Below are 16,604 nucleotides of genomic sequence, written 5' to 3'. Positions count from 1 at the left end.
AATCTGGCTGGGAAAAATCCACTGGAACTGGGACAACATCCGAGTGCTTTCGTCCATCGACGACGCCTCACGTACCCAGGTTCTGAGCAAATTCCCATCGTTGTTCGAGCCAGGCATCAGAAGCTTCTCGGGGGCAAAAGTGCAGATCCATTTGGTTCCCGGTATGCAATCCATCCACCACAAGGCTCGGGCAGTACCGTACATGATGCGTGAAAAGTGGAATTTGAGCTGGACAGGCTGCAATGTGAAGGCATCATCGCGCCGGTGGAATTCAACAACTGGGCCAGCCCGATTGTCCCGATACTTAAGGAGGACGGCATGGTTAGAATTTGTGGGGACTATAAAGTAATGATTAACTGTTTTTCGCTGCAGGACCAGTACCCACTACCCAAGGCAGACGATCTATTTGCGACCCTGACTGGAGGGAAGAAGTTCACCAAGCTGGACCTGACCTCAGCCTACATGACGCAGGAGCTGGGGGAGTCTTCGAAAGCCCTCACCTGCATCAACACACACAAAGGTCTGTTTATCTACAACCGGTGCCAGTTCGGGATTCGATCAGCCGCGGCGATCTTCCAGCGGAACATGGAGAGCCTGCTAAAGTTGGTTCCTTGCACAGTGGTCTTCCAGGACGACATATTGGTTACAGGTCGGGATACCTTGGAGCACTTGAAGAATCTGGAGGAGGTTCTTAGTCAGTTGGATCGCGTGGGACTCAGGTTGAAACACTCGAAGTGTGTTTTCCTGGCACAGGACGTCGAATTCTTGGGAAGGACAATCGCAGCAGGTGGCATCAGACCCACCGACACCAAGACAGAGGCCATCAAGAATGCGCCGCGACCACAGAATGTGATGAAGCTGCTGTCGTTCCTGGGACTCCTTAACTATTTCGGTAATTTCCTACCCGGGTTAAGCACCCTGCTAGAACCCCTACATGCGCTACTGCGCAAGGGAGATGACTGGGTATGGGGGAATTCACAAAAGGCTGCCTTTAAGAAAGCCAGAAATCTGTTGTGCTCTAACAAACTGCTTGTCCTGTATAACCCTTGTAAACGATTAGTGCTAGCTTGTGATGCGTCGTCATACAGGATCGGGTGTGTGCTATAACAGGCTAACGAATCGGGGATTTTGCAACCGGTCGCTTATGCGTTCAGGAGTTTGTCCAAGGCCGAAAGGGTCTGCAGCATGGTTGAAAAACAGGCTCTGGCTTGCGTTTACAGGGTAAAAAAAATGCACCAGTACTTATTTGGCCTCAAGTTTGAGCTTGAAACTGACCACAAACCGCTCATATCGCTGTTCTCTGAGAGCAAAGGGATTAATACCAATGCCTCTGCACGCATCCAAAGATGGGCGCTCACGCTGTCGGCATACAACTATATAATCCGCCACAGGCCGGGCACAGAGATCTGCGCAGATGCTCTCAGTCGGCTACCATTGCCCACCACCGAGGTGGAAATGGCACAGCCAGCGGACTTGCTCATGGTCATGGAGGCATTCAAGAACGAGAAGTCCCCCTTATGGCGCGCCAGATCAGGACCTGGACCAGCAAGGATCCTTTACTGACTTTGGTAAAAAAACTGTGTTTTCCATGGGAGCTTGGCCGGTGTCCCAGTGGAGATACAGGAGGCGATTAAGCCGTTCCACAGATGCAAAGATGAGTTGTCCCTGCAGGCGGACTGTCTATTGTGGGACAATCGCATGGTCTTCCCCAAGAAAGGCAAAGACACATTCATATGTGAACTGCACAGCACCCATCGTAATGATGAAAGCCATAGCCAGATCCCATGTGTGGTGACCCGGCATCGACACACCGCTAAATTTGTGCTCATGGCCTTCCAAACCGTGGTCGAGGATCCATGTAGACTATGCGGGCCCATTCCTAGGCAAAATGTTTTTGGTTGTTATGGACACATATTCAAAATGGATTGAATGTGCAATAATGTCTGTAAGCACGTCCACCATTGAAAGCCTACGAGCCATGGTTGCCACGCATGGTTTATCGGATATACTAGTCAGCGACAATGGGCCGTGCTTCACCAGTGCTGAATTCAAGTCATTCATGACTCGCAACGGGATCAAACACGTCACATCTGCACCATCCAAGCCCGCATCCAACGGCCAGGCAGAACGGGCAGTTCAGACCATCAAGCAAAGCTTGAAACGTTTGTCGGAAGGCTCCGTGCAGACCTGGTTGTCCTGACTGCTGCTCAGCTACTGCACTAGACCCCACTCACTCACCAGGGTTCAACCAGCCGAGCTGCTCATGAAAACAGCGCTTAAAACAAGGCTCTCTCTTGTCTACCCTGATCTCCATGATCAGGTGGAGGGCAAGTGTATCAACAAAGTGTGTACCATGACTGCGCAAATTTGTCACGCGATATTGAGATCAATGATCCTGTGTTTGTGCTCAATTATGGACATAGTCCCAAATGGCTTTCTGGCATGGTGCCAGCCAAAGAGGGGAGAAGAATGCTTCAGGTGAAATTGGCCAATGGACAAACAAACATACGGAAAACATTTGGACCAAATCAAATTGCGGTTCACCAACAGCTACGAACAACCCGAAGAGGATACCACCAACTTTGACCCTCCAACACACACACAAGTGGCAACTGACATCATGGTTGACCACTAAACCGAACTCATCATGCCCAGCAGCCCGGCAAGGCCGACTGCCCAACAGCCCAGTGAAGAACTGACCAACCCATCCACACCCGCATTTGTACCGAGACGATCGACAAGGGAGCGTAAAGCCCCAGATCGTATCACGTTGTAAATAAGTGTACTGTTGACTTCACGGGGGAATGATGTTATGTATTTAACCCTTTGTAACCTGTATGACACATGATCATCAGAGGGCCCACCTGTTGGAGTCCCAAGGGATCCGAGCATCCTTTGAGAGCACAGTATATAAGCAGGCCACCCACGAGGTACCTGCACCCTGGAATCTTATTAAAGGAGCTAAGGTCACACTTGCTCATAAGAAACATAGAAATATAGAGACATAGAAAATAGGTGCAGGAGTAGGCCATTCAGCCCCTCGAGCCTGCACCACCATTCAATAGGATCATGGCTGATCATTCACCTCAGTACCCCTTTCATGGTTTCTCTCCATACCCCTTGATCCCTTTAGCGGTAAGGGCCATATCTAACTCCCTCTTGAATATCTCTAACAAATTGGCCTCAACAACTTTCTGCGGTAGAGAATTCCACAGGTTAACCACTCTCTGAGTGAAGAAGTTTCTCCTCATCTCGGTCCTAAATGGCTTACCCCTTATCCTTAGACTATGACCGCTGGTTCTGGACTTCCCCAACATCGGGAACATTCTTCCTGCCTCTAACCTGTTCAATCCCATCAGAATTTTATATGTTTCAATGAGATCCCCTCTCATTCTTCTAAACTCCAGTGAATACAGGCCCAGTCGAACCAATCTCTCCTCATATGTCAGTCCTGCCATCCCGGGAATCAGTCTGGTGAACCTTCGCTGCACTCCCTCAATAGCAAGAATGTCCTTCCTCAGATTAGGAAACTGATCTGAGACCAAAACTGAACACAATATTCCAGGTGAGGCCTCACCAAGGCCCTGTACAACTGCAGTAAGACCTCCCTGCTCCTATACTCAAATCCCCTAACTATGAAGGCCAACATGCCATTTGCCTTCTTCACCGCCTGCTGTACCTACATACCAACTTTCAATGACTGATGTACTATAACACCCTGGTCTTGTTGCACCTCCCCTTTTCCTAATCTGTCGCCATTCAGATAATATTTTGCCTTCCTATTTTTGCCACCAAAGTGGATAACCTCACATTTATCCACATTATATTTTATCTGCCAAGCATTTGCCCACTCACCTAGCTGTCCAAGTCACCTTGCAGCCTCTTAGCATCCTCCTCACAGCTCACACCGCCACCCAGATTAGTGTCATCTGCAAACTTGGAGATATTACACTCAATTCCTTCATCTAAATCATTGATGTATATTGTAATAGCTGGGGTCCCAGCACTGAACCCTGCGGCACCCCACTAGTCACTGCCTGCCATTCTGAAAAGGATCCGTTTATCCCAACTCTCTGCTTCCTGTCTGCCAACCCAGTTCTCTATCTATGTCAATAAATTATCCCGAATACCATGTGCTTTAATTTTGCACACTAATCTCTTGTGTGGGACCTTGTCAAAAGCCTTTTGAAAGTCCAAATACATCCACTGGTTCTCCCTTGTCCACTCTACTCGTTACATCCTCAAAAAATTCTAGAAGATTTGTCAAGCATGATTTCCCTTTCATAAATCCATGCTGACTTGGACCGATCATGTCACTGCTTTCCAAATGCGCTGCTATTTCATCTGTAATAATTGATTCCAACATTTTCCCCACCACTGATGTCAGGTTAACCGATCTATAATTCCATGTTTTCTCTCTCCCTCTTTTTTTAAAAAGTGGTGTTACATTAGCTACCCTCCAGTCCATAGGAACTGATCCAGAGTCGATAGACTGTTGGAAAATGATCACCAGTGCATCCATTATTTCTAGGGCCACTTCCTTAAGTACTCTGGGATGCAGACTATCAGGCCCTGGGGATTTATCGGCCTTCCATCCCATCAATTTCTCTAACACAATTTCCTGACTAATAATGATTTCCTTCAGTTCCTCCTTCTCGCTAGACCCTCAGTCCCCTAGTATTTCCGGAAGGTTATTTGTGTCTTCCTTCGTGAAGACAGAACCAAAGTATTTGTTCAGTTGGTCTGCCATTTCTTTATTCCCCATTATAAATTCACCTGATTCTGACTGCAAGGGACCTATGTTTTTCTTCACTAATCTTTTTCTCTTCACATATCTATAGAAGCTTTTGCAGTCAGTTTTTATGTTCCCAGCAAGCTTCCTCTCTTATTCTATTTTTCCCCTCCTAATTAAACCCTTTGTCCTCCTCTGCTAAATTCTAAATTTCTCCCAGTCCTCAGGTTTGCTGCGTTTTCTGGCCAATTTATATGCCTCTTCCTTGGATTTAACACTATCCCTAATTTCCCTTGTTAGCCACGGTTGAGCCACCTTCCCAGTTTTATTTTTACTCCAGACAGGGATATGCAATTGTTGAAGTTCATCCATGTGATCTTTTAATGTCTGCCATTGCCTATCCACCGTCAACCCTTTAAGTATCATTCGCGAGTCTATTCTAGTCAATTCACGTCTCATACTATCAAAGTTACCTTTCCTTAAGTTCAGGACCCTGATCTCTGAATAACTGTGTCACTCTCCATCTTAATAAGAAATTCTACCACATTATGGTCACTCTTCCCCAAGGGGCCTTACACAACAAGATTGCTAATTAGTCTCTTCTCCTTACATATCACCCAGTTCAGGATGGCCAGCCCTCTAGTTGGTTCCTCGACATATTGGTCTAGAAAACCATCCCTAATGCACTCCAGGAAATCCTTCTCCACCGTATTGCTACCAGTTTGGTTAACACAATCTATATGTAGATTAAAGTCGCCCATGATAACTGTTGTACCTTTATTGCACGTGTCATGTATGTAACCTTCATGTAACTCTAACCTTCATAACAACACTGCATACTGTATACACCTAAGAAATGCACACCTTGACCACAGGGGGTGAACTTGTGGGAGACACTCCTCACCTGGTCATCCAGGTATATAAAGGGAGGTCTCACGCAGGGTCATCACTTCTTGGTCCTGTGAATAAAGGTTCAGGTCACAGAGTGACCTTGTCTGCAGAATGTGCCTCGTGTGAATTTATAGTAGTGCGTAAGGACACTACATTTGGCGACAAGAAACGGGAATCAACGACTCACGAGAATGGCCACTGATAGCACAGAGGAACGGTACTGTCTTGGTGAGGACTGGGATGATTTCGTGGAGAGGTTCCAGCAGAGTTTTGTCATGAAGGAATGGCTGGGAGATGCAGCGGCTGACAAGCGAAGGGGGCATGTACTGACCAGCTGTGGACCTAAGACGTACGCGCTGATGAAAGACCTGCTCGCACCCGAGAAACTGGTGGACAAAACCTTTGAAGAGCTCAGCAAACTGATCGGTGAGCACCTCAAACCAGCGAGCAGTATACACATGGCCCGACACCGATTCTATACACACCGACGTCGGGAAGGACAGAGCATACCGGACTTCGATGCGGACCTTTGGCGCTTGGTCAGCCTCTGTAAGTTCACAGATGCCTGCATCAGGGGAGATGTTAAGGGATTTCTTTATTGAGGGCATTGGTCATGCCAGGATTTTCAGAAAGCTAATCGAGACCAAGAACTTGACCTTGGAAGTGGCGGCGTTGATGGCTCAGACCTTCATGGCGGGGGAGGAGGAAACCAAGATAATATACGCGCAACTCTGCTTCCAACGTGGTGAAGGATCAGGGAGTTAACATTGTAAATGCGACTCAGAACCCCGCAGGCAGGCAAGGGCAATTCGACACCACCCAGGCAGCAACAGACTCTAGAGTGGGTCCTCAACAGAGACAATGGCAGGTTGAACGGACATTTACGCCATCACGGTGGACAATGCGTTCCGGGATGGGGCCACTGACACCCATTAACAGAGTGCTCAAGAGTAATCAAAGAGACAATCAGAAAGGAATGCCTGGTAACAGCCCTTTTGTTCACAATGATCTCAGCTCATGCTGGAGGTGCGGGGCAGACATGCTGCAAAAACCTGTAGGTTTCAACAATTTATCTGTAGAAATTGTAACTTCAGTGGACATTTAGCGAGAATGTGCAGGAAGCCCACAGCAAGGATAATTTATGAGGCAGATGAACCAGAAGAGGGGTCTGCAAGGCAGGTTGATGCTTGGGACAAGGCAATGGATGCTGAAGTTCAGCGGGTTCATGTGGCAAACATCCACAACTCATATACCAAGACACCACCTATGATGATGAAAGTCCTATTAAACGGCATCCTGGTACGCATGGAGCTGGACACAGGGGCCAGCCAGTCACTTATGAGTGTCCAACAATTTGAGAAACTATAGCCACTTAGAGCGAGCAGACCCAAACTAGAACACATTGACACTCCATTATGGATATACACCAAAGAGATCATCCCAGTGCTAGGCAATGCAATGTTGGTGGTCACACATAATGGATCAGAGAACCGGCTGCCACTCTGGATTGTTCCGGGAAATGGTCCCGCGCTTTTGGGGAGGAGCTGGCTAGCTGGAATGAACTGGAAATGGGGGGATGTGCACGCCATTTCATCTGTGGAGCGAAGTTCATGCTCACAGGTCCTATAGAAATTTGAGTCACTATTTCAACCTGGTGTCGGGACTTTCAAAGGTACCAAAGTAGTGATACACATCATCACGGACGCCAGACCAGTGCACCACAAAGCCAGAGCTGTGCTGTATGTGATGCAGGAGAAAATTGAGAGCGAGTTGGACAGGTTGCTAAGAGAGGGCATAATTTCGCCCGTTGAATTCAGCGACTGGGCAAGCCCCATCGTCCCTGTCCTAAAAACGGATGGCTCGGTCAGGATCTGTGGCGACAACAAGGCCACTATCAACCGAGTGTCACTACAAGACCAATACCCGCTTCTGAGAGCGGAGGATCTTTTTGCCACACTGGCAGGCGGCAAGCTGTTCACCAAGTTGGACCCCACTTCAGCCTACATGACCCAGGAACTGGCCGAAGAAGCCAAGCTACTGACCACCATCACCACACACAAGGGGCTGTTTGTCAACAACAGGTGTCCGTTTAGCATTCGATCAGCGGCCGCAATCTTTCAAAGGAACATGGAAAGCCTGCTCAAATCCATCCCTGAAACAATCGTATTTCAGGACGACATCCTTATCAGGGGTCGAGACACGGAGGAACACCTCCACAACCTGGAGGAGGTGCTACACCGACTGGACCGGGTAGGCCTGCGACTAAAGAAGTCCAAGTGTGTGTTTGTGGCTCCAGAGGTCGAGTTTTTGGGCAGGAGGGTTGCCGCAGATGGGATCCGGCCTATCGAATCCAAAACGGAGGCGATTCGTTGTGCACCCAGGCCCGGCAACACATCGGAGTTGCGTTCATTTCTGGGACTCTTGAACTATTTCGGGAACTTTCTGCCGAAATTAAGCACATTGTTGGAGCCGCTACATGTGCTCCTGCGTAAGGGTTGTGATTGGTTTTGGGGGGACTGTCAGGAACGGTCTTTCAATTGTGCGCGGAACCTGCTTTGCTCCAATAAGCTGTTGACTCTGTACAACCTCTGCAAGAAATTGGTTTTGACATGTGATGCATCATCCTATGGGGTTGGGTGCGTGTTGCAGCAGAGTAAAGATGAGGGCCAACTCCAACCTGTGGCTTATGCCTCCAGGTCGCTCTCCCAAGCAGAATGGGGATATGGGATGGTTGAAAAGGAAGCACTCGCATGTGTCTACGGGGTGAAAAAGATGCACCAGTACCTTTTTGCAGAAGGTTCGAGTTAGAAACGGACCACAAGCCGTTAACATCCCTGTTGTCAGACAGCAAAGCTGTCAATGCCAATGCGTCAGCCCACATACAGCGATGGGCACTCATGCTGGCTGCGTATGACTATACCATACGGCACCAGCCAGGCACCAAAAATTGCACTGATTCGCTCAGCAGGCTTCCACTGGCCACCACTGAGGGGGCAGCGGAACAAAGCGCTGAGATGGTCATGGCCGTTGATGCCTTTGACAGCGCAAACTCCCCCATCACAGCCCACCAGATCAAAATCTGGACCAACAGAGATCCCCTCTGCTCCTTGATTAAGAAATGTGTCCTGACTGGGGATTGGGCGCTCGCACACGGAGCATGCCCCGAGGAGATCAGACCGTTTCACAGACGGATGGATGAGCTCTTCATCCAAACCGACTGCCTACTATGGGGCAGCCAGGTAGTCATGCCCCAGAAGGGAAAGGAAGCATTCATCAGGGAACTCCACAGCGAGCACCCAGGCATCGTGCTAATGAAGGCCATTGCCCGGTCACATGTATGGTGGCCGGGAATTAACTCAGACCTGGAACACTGTGTTGGCAGGTACACGATGTGTGCCCAGCTGGGCAATGCCCCCAGGGAGGCCCCACTCAGCCCGTGGCCCTGGCCCACCAGGCCATGGTCACATATTCACGTAGACTACGTGGGCCTGTTCATGGGAAAAATGTTCCTCATTGTTGTTGATGCGTACTCGAAATGGATCGAGTGCATCATATTGAATTCGTGCACGACATCCACCACTGTGGAGAGTCTGCGTGCGATCTTTGCGACCCACAACTTGCCGGACATCCTGGTTAGCGACAATGGCCCGTGTTTCACTAGCTATGAATTCCTGGAGTTCATGTCGGGTAATGGCATCAAACATGTCAGGACGGCACCGTTCAAGCCAGCTTCCAATGGCCAGGCAGAACGTGCGGTCCAAATCATAAAACAAGGCATGCTCCGGATTCAAGGACCCTCCCTTCAATGCCGCCTATCGCACCTCCTGCTGGCCTCCCGCATTCGCTCACGGGAGTATCGACCACGGAACTACTCATGAAACGTACACTTAAAACTCGGCTGTCCCTCATTCATCCTGCCCTGTCAGACATTGTTGAGGGCAAGCAACAGTCCCAAAATGAGTGCCGTGACCGTAACTCAAAGGGGAGATGTATAGAAATCGATGACCCTTTATTTGTTCTGAATCACGCTTTGGGGCCCAAGAGGCTTGAGGGTACTGTAATTGGCAAAGAGGGGAATAAGGTCATAGCGGTCAGACTTAACAATGGACAGATATGCTGCAAGCATCTGGACCAAATAAAAAAAAGGTTCAGCATGGACACTGAGGAACCTGAGGAAGATCATGAGATGTTGCCCACACCACCGCCAGTGAACGAGCAAGAAGAACACTCAGCAGCATGCACAGTCCCTGCAGCCAGCCCGGACAAGCCGAAATCACCACAGGTGAAAGAGACGCATGCCAAGGCTCAACAACCCCAACAGCGGCGCTCCACGAGAGAGCGTCGACCGCCTGAAAGATTTCATCTTTGACCCCATAAGACGCTGGGGGGGGGGGGGGGGAGGTGATGTCATGTATGTAACCTTCATGTAATTGTAACCTTCATAACAAAACTGCATACTGTATACACCTACGAAATGCACACCTTGACCACAGGGGGTGAACTTGTGGGAGACACTCCTCACCTGGTCATCCAGGTATATAAAGGGAGGTCCCACGCAGGGTCATCACTTCTTGGTCCTGTAAATAAAGGTTCAGGTCACAGAGTGACCTTGTCTGCAGAAGATGCCTCATGTGAATTTATAGTCGGACACTACAGCATGCATCCCTAATTTCTTGTTTGATGCTGTCCCAAACCTTACGACTACTGTTTGGTGGTCTGTACACAAATCTCACTAGCGTTTTCTGCCCTTTGGTATTCCGCAGCTCTACCCATACAGATTCATAGAAACATAGGAACATAGAAAATAGGTGCAGGAGTAGGCCATTCGGCCCTTTCGAGCCTGCACCGCCATTCAATGAGTTCATGGCTGAACATGCAACTTCAGTACCCCATTCCTCCTTTCTTGCCATACCCCTTAATCCCCCTAGTAGTAAGGACTACATCTAACTCCTTTTTGATAATATTTAGTGAATTGGCCTCAAGAACTTGCTGTGATAGAGAATTCCACAGGTTCACCACTCTCTGGGTGAAGAAGTTTCTCCTCATCTCGGTCCTAAATGGCTTTCCCCTTATCCTTAGACTGTGACCCCTGGTCCTGGACTTCCCCAACATTGGGAACATTCTTCCTGCATCTAACCTGTCTAAATCCGTCAGAATTTTAAACATTTCTATGAGATCCCCTCTCATTCTTCTGAACTCCAGTGAATATAAGCCCAGATGGTCCAGTCTTTCTTGATATGTCAGTCCTGCCATCTGGTGAACCTTTGCTGCACTCCCTCAATAGCAAGAATGTCCTTCCTCAAGTTAGGAGACCAAAACTGTACACAATACTCCAGGTGTGGCCTCACCAAGGCCCTGTACGACTGTAGTAACATCTCCCTGCCCCTGTACTCAAATCCCCTCGCTTTGAAGGCCAACATGCCATTTGCTTTCTTAACCGCCTGCTGCACCTGCATGCCAACCTTCAATGACTGATGTACCATGACACCCAGGTCTCGTTGCCCTCCCTTTTTCCTAATCTGTAACCATTCAGATAATAGTCTGTCTCTCTGTTTTTATCACCAAAGTGGATAACCTCACATTTATCCACATTATACTTCATCTGCCATGCATTTGCCCACTCACCTAACCTATCCAAGTCACTCTGCAGCCTCATAGCATCCTCCTCGCAGCTCACACTGCCACCCAACTTAGTGTCATCCGCAAATTTGAAGATACTACATTTAATCCCCTCGTCTAAATCATTAATGTACAATGTAAACAGCTGGGGCCCCAGCACAGAACCTTGCGGTACCCCACTAATCACTGCCTGCCATTCTGAAAAGTACCCATTTACTCCTACTCTTTGCTTCCTGTCTGACAACCAGTTCTCAATCCACGTCAGCACACTACCCCAAATCCTATGTGCTTAAACTTTGCACATTAATCTCTTGTGTGGGATCTTGTCGAAAACCTTCTGAAAGTCCCAATACACCACATCTACTGGTTCTCCCTTGTCCACTCTACTGGAAACATCCTCAAAAAATTCCAGAAGATTTGTCAAGCATGATTTCCCTTTCACAAATCCATGCTGACTTGGACCTATCATGTCACCTCTTTCCAAATGCGCTGCTATGACATCCTTAATAATTGATTCCATCATTTTACCCACTACTGAGGTCAGGCTGACCGGTCTATAATTCCCTGTTTTCTCTCTCCCTCCTTTTTTAAAAAGTGGAGTTACATTGGCTACCCTCCACTCCATAGGAACTGATCCAGAGTCTAAGGAATGTTGGAAAATGATTGTCAATGCATTCGCTATTTCCAAGGCCACCTCCTTAAGTACTCTGGGATGCAGACCATCAGGCCCTGGGGATTTATCGGCCTTCAATCCCATCAATTTCCCCAACACAATTTCCCGACTAATAAGGATTTCCCTCAGTTCCTTCTTCTTACTAGACCCTCTGACCCCTTTTATATCCGGAAGGTTGTTTGTGTCCTCCTTAGTGAATACCAAACCAAAGTACTTGTTCAATTAGTCTGCCATTTCTTTGTTCCCCGTTATGACTTCCCCTGATTCTGACTGCAGGGGACCTACGTTTGTCTTCCTAACCTTTTTCTCTTTACATATCTATAGAAGCTTTTGCAGTCCATTTTAATGATCCCTGCAAGCTTCCTCTCGTACTCTATTTTCCCTGCCCTAATCAAACCCTTTGTCCTCCTCTGCTGAGTTCTAAATTTCTCCCATTCTCCGGGTTCGCTGCTATTTCTGGCCAATTTGTATGCCACTTTCTTGGCTTTAATACTATCCCTGATTTCCCTTGATAGCCACAGTTGAGCCACCTTCCCTTTTTTATTTTTACGCCAGACAGAAATGTACAATTGTTGTAGTTCATCGACGCGGTCTCTAAATGTCTGCCATTGCCCATCCACAGTCAACCCCTTAAGTATCATTCGCCAATCTATCCTAGCCAATTCACGCCTTATACCTTCAAAGTTACCCTTCTTTAAGTTTTGGACCATGGTCTCTGACTTAACTGTTTCATTCTCCATCCTAATGTCGAATTCCACCATATTATGGTCACTCTTCCCCAAAGGGCCTCGCACAACGAGATTGCTAATGAATTCTCTCTCATTACACAACACCCAGTCTAAGATGACCTCCCCCCTAGTTGGTTCCTCGACATATTGGTCGAGAAAACCATCCCTTATGCACTCGAGGAAATCCTCCTCCACCGTATTGCTTCCAGTTTGGTTAGCCCAATCTATATGCATATTAAAGTCACCCATGATAACTGCTGCACCTTTATTGCATGCACCCCTAATTTCCTGTTTGATGCACTCCCTAACATCACTACTACTGTTTGGAGGTCTGTACACAACTCTCATGTTTTCTGCCCTTTGGTATTCTGTAGCTCCACCCATACCGGTTCCACATCATCCAAGCTAACGTCCTTCCTTACTATTGCGTTAATTTCCTCTTTAACCAGCAATGCTACCCCACCTCCTTTTCCTTTCTGTCTATCCTTCCTGAATGTTGAATACCCCTGGATGTTGATTTCCCAGCCGTGGTCACCTTGGAGCCATGTCTCCGTAATCCCAATTATATCATATTAGTTAATAGCTGCCTGCGCAGTTAATTCATCCAACTTATTACAAATACTCCTTGCATTGAGGCACAAAGCCTTCAGTCTTGTCTTTTTAACACACTTTGTCCCTTTAGAATTTTGCTGTAATGTGGCCGTTTTTGATTTTTGCGTTGGGTTTCTCTGCCCTCCACTTTTACTTTTCTTTTTTCTATCTTTTGCTTCTGCCCCCATTTTACTTCCCTCTGTCTCCCTGCATAGGTGCTTAGGATAAGGGTTAAGCCATTTAGGACTGAGATGAGGAGAAACTTCTTCACTCAGAGAGTTGTTAACCTGTGAAATTCCCTGCCGCAGAGAGTTGTTGATGCCAGTTCATTGGATATATTCAAGAGGGAGTTAGATATGGCCCTTACGGCTGAAGGGATCAAGGGGTATGGAGAGAAAGCAGGAAAGGGGTACTGAGGTGATTGATCAACCATGATCTTATTGAATGGTGGTGCAGGCTCGAAGGGCCGAATGGCCTACTCCTGCACCTATTTTCTATGTTTCTATGTTTCTATGCTTCCCATCGCCCTGCCATATTAGTTTAATCCCTCCCCAACGGCACTAGCAAACACTCCCCCTAGGACATTGGTTCCGATCCTCCCCAGGTGCAGACTGCCTGGTTTGTACTGGTCCCACCTCCCCTAGAACCGGTTCTAATTTCTCAGGAATTTGAATCCCTCCATCCTGCACCACTTCTCAACCCATGTATTTATTGTGTTCCTAATACAGATGAGATTGCACACAGGGAGGTTAAAGTAACAGTGACCTCAGTCTTTATTAAGACACTCCAGAGTGAGGAACAGCCTGAGGGGCCGGCTTATATATAGTGCTCCCAAGGGATGCTGGGATCCCTTGGGACTTAAGGGGATGCACTCCCTGGTGGCGGAACATGAGACTGCATGCTTTACAGATACACAACATCACTCCCTTCCCCAAAGTCAAAGTGAAAACTATTTACAAGATGAGGCGGTCGGAAGCCTTTCTTTCACTGGTGGACCGCCTCGGTACAAATGTCTGTTCTGGTGTGTTGGCTGTGCCTTCGCTGGGCTGGCGTGTTGTTGGACCTGCAGGGCTGCTGGGTGAGCCTGGCCTTGCTGGGCTGTTGGGCATGATGGGTTCGAATTCCTGGTCCGGGGTGGTGTCGTTGATCCTTTGGGTGTGTGTTGTGGGCTCGAAAAAGGTGGTGTCTGCTGTGGGTTGTTCAGGGCAGTCTGTGAACCGCAGCCTCGTTTGGTCCAGGTGCTTTCTGCAAATTTGTCCATTGTCTGGTTTGACTACAAACACCCTACTCCCTTCTTTAGATATCACCGTGCCTGGGATCCACTTGGGACCATGTCCATAGTTTAGCACATACACAGGGTCATTCAGATCAATTTCCCGTGACACAGTGGCGCGGCCATCGTTTACATTTTGTTGCTGTCGCCTGCTCTCTACCTGATCATGCAGATTGGGGTGAACCAGCAAGAGTCTGGTTTTAAATGCCCTTTTCATGAGTAGCTCAGCCGGGGGCACCCCTGTGAGCGAGTGTGGTCTCGTGCGGTAGCTGAGCAGTACTCAGGACAGGCGGGTTTGGAGTAAGCCTTCTGTGACTCGTTTAAGACTCTGTTTGATTGTTTGTACTGCCCGCTCTGCCTGCCCATTGAAGGCTGGTTTAAGCGGGGCCGAGATGATATGTTTGATCCCATTGCGGGTCATGAATTCTTTAAATTCGGCACTGGTGAAACATGGCCCATTGTCACTGACCAGTATGTCAGACAGGCTGTTGGTGGCAAACATGGCCCTCAGGCTTTCAATGGTGGTAGTGACGGTGCTTCCTGACATTATTTCACATTCAATCCATTTTGAAAAAGCATCCACCACCAACAGGAACATTTTGCCGAGAAACGGGCCCGCATAGTCGACATGGATCCTCGACCATGGTCTGGAGGGCCAGGACCACAAACTTAGTGGTGCTTCGCTGGGCGCGTTGCTCAATTGAGCACACATGCTGCATTGCCGTACACTGGACTCTAAGGCAGAGTCGATACCGGGCCACCACACATGGATCTGGTTATCGCTTTCATCATTACTATACTCGGGTGTGTGCTGTGGAGATCCGAGATGAAAGTCCCCCTGCCTTTTTTGGGTACCACTACGCGGTTACCCCACAACAGGCAGTCTGCCTGAATGGACAGCTCATCCTTTTGCCGCTGGAATGGCTTGATTAGCTCTTGCATTTCAACGGGGATGCTGGCCTAGCTCCCATGCAGTACACAGTTTTTTACTAGGGACAGCAGAGTATCTTGGCTGGTCAACTTCCTAATCTGGCGCGCCATGACAGGTGATTTATCATTTTCAAACGCTTCCATGACCATCAATAATCTGCGGGCTGCGCCACCATCTACAAGTTTGCAGGCCATTTCCACCCCCACGGTGGGTAATGGTAGCCGACTGAGAGCATCCGCACAGTTCTCGGTGCCTGGCCTATAGTGGATGGTATAGTTATACGCTGATAGCGCGAGTTCCCACTTTTCTTTACGGGCTGAGGCATTAGCATCCCCTTGTTTTCAGCGAACAGGGATATGAGGGGCTTGTGATTGTTTCCAGCTCAAATTTGAGGCTAAACAGGTACAGATGCATTTTCTTTACCCCGAACACACACGCTAATGCCTCTTTCTCAATCATGCTGTGGGCTCTCTCAGCCTTAGACAAGCTCCTGGAAGCATAGGCGACAGGTTGCAACTTCCCTGCAACGTTAGCTTGTTGTAATACACACCCAACTCCGTATGACGACGCACCACATGCTAGCACAAGTCTTTTACACGGGTTATACAATACAAGCAGCTTGTTGGAGCATAAAATGTTTCTGGCTTTCTCAAAAGCAATGACTTGGTTTTTTTCCCCATACCCAGTTCTCACCTTTACGCAATAACACATGTAGGGGCTCTAAAAGAGTGCTTAACCCCGGTAGGAAGTTACCAAAATAGTTGAGGAGTCCCAGGAACGACCGCAGCTCCGTGAAGTTCTGTGGCCTGGGCGCATTCCTGATAGCCTCTGTCTTGGTGTCTGTGGGCTGAATGCTGTCCGCCGCAATCTTTCTCCCCAAAAACTCCACTTCTGTTGCCAAGAAGACGCATTTCGACCTCTTCAGCCGCAGCTCTACGCAATCCAGTCGCTGGAGGACTTCCTCTAGATGGTGTCCCGACTCATGACCAATATGTCGTCCTAAAAACCACCGTGCTCTCCATGTTTCTCTGGAAGATCGCTGCAGCCGAACGAATTCCAAACAGGCATCTGTTGTAGATGAACAGTCCCTTGTGCATGTTGATGCAGGTGAGGCCCTTCGAAGACTCCTTCAGCTCCTGCGTCATGTAGTCAGATCAAGCTTAGTG

Source organism: Pristiophorus japonicus, chromosome 4, assembly GCF_044704955.1.
Source record: "Pristiophorus japonicus isolate sPriJap1 chromosome 4, sPriJap1.hap1, whole genome shotgun sequence".
Taxonomy (NCBI): Eukaryota; Metazoa; Chordata; class Chondrichthyes; family Pristiophoridae; genus Pristiophorus; species Pristiophorus japonicus.
Note: the sequence above shows the minus strand (reverse complement) of the source record.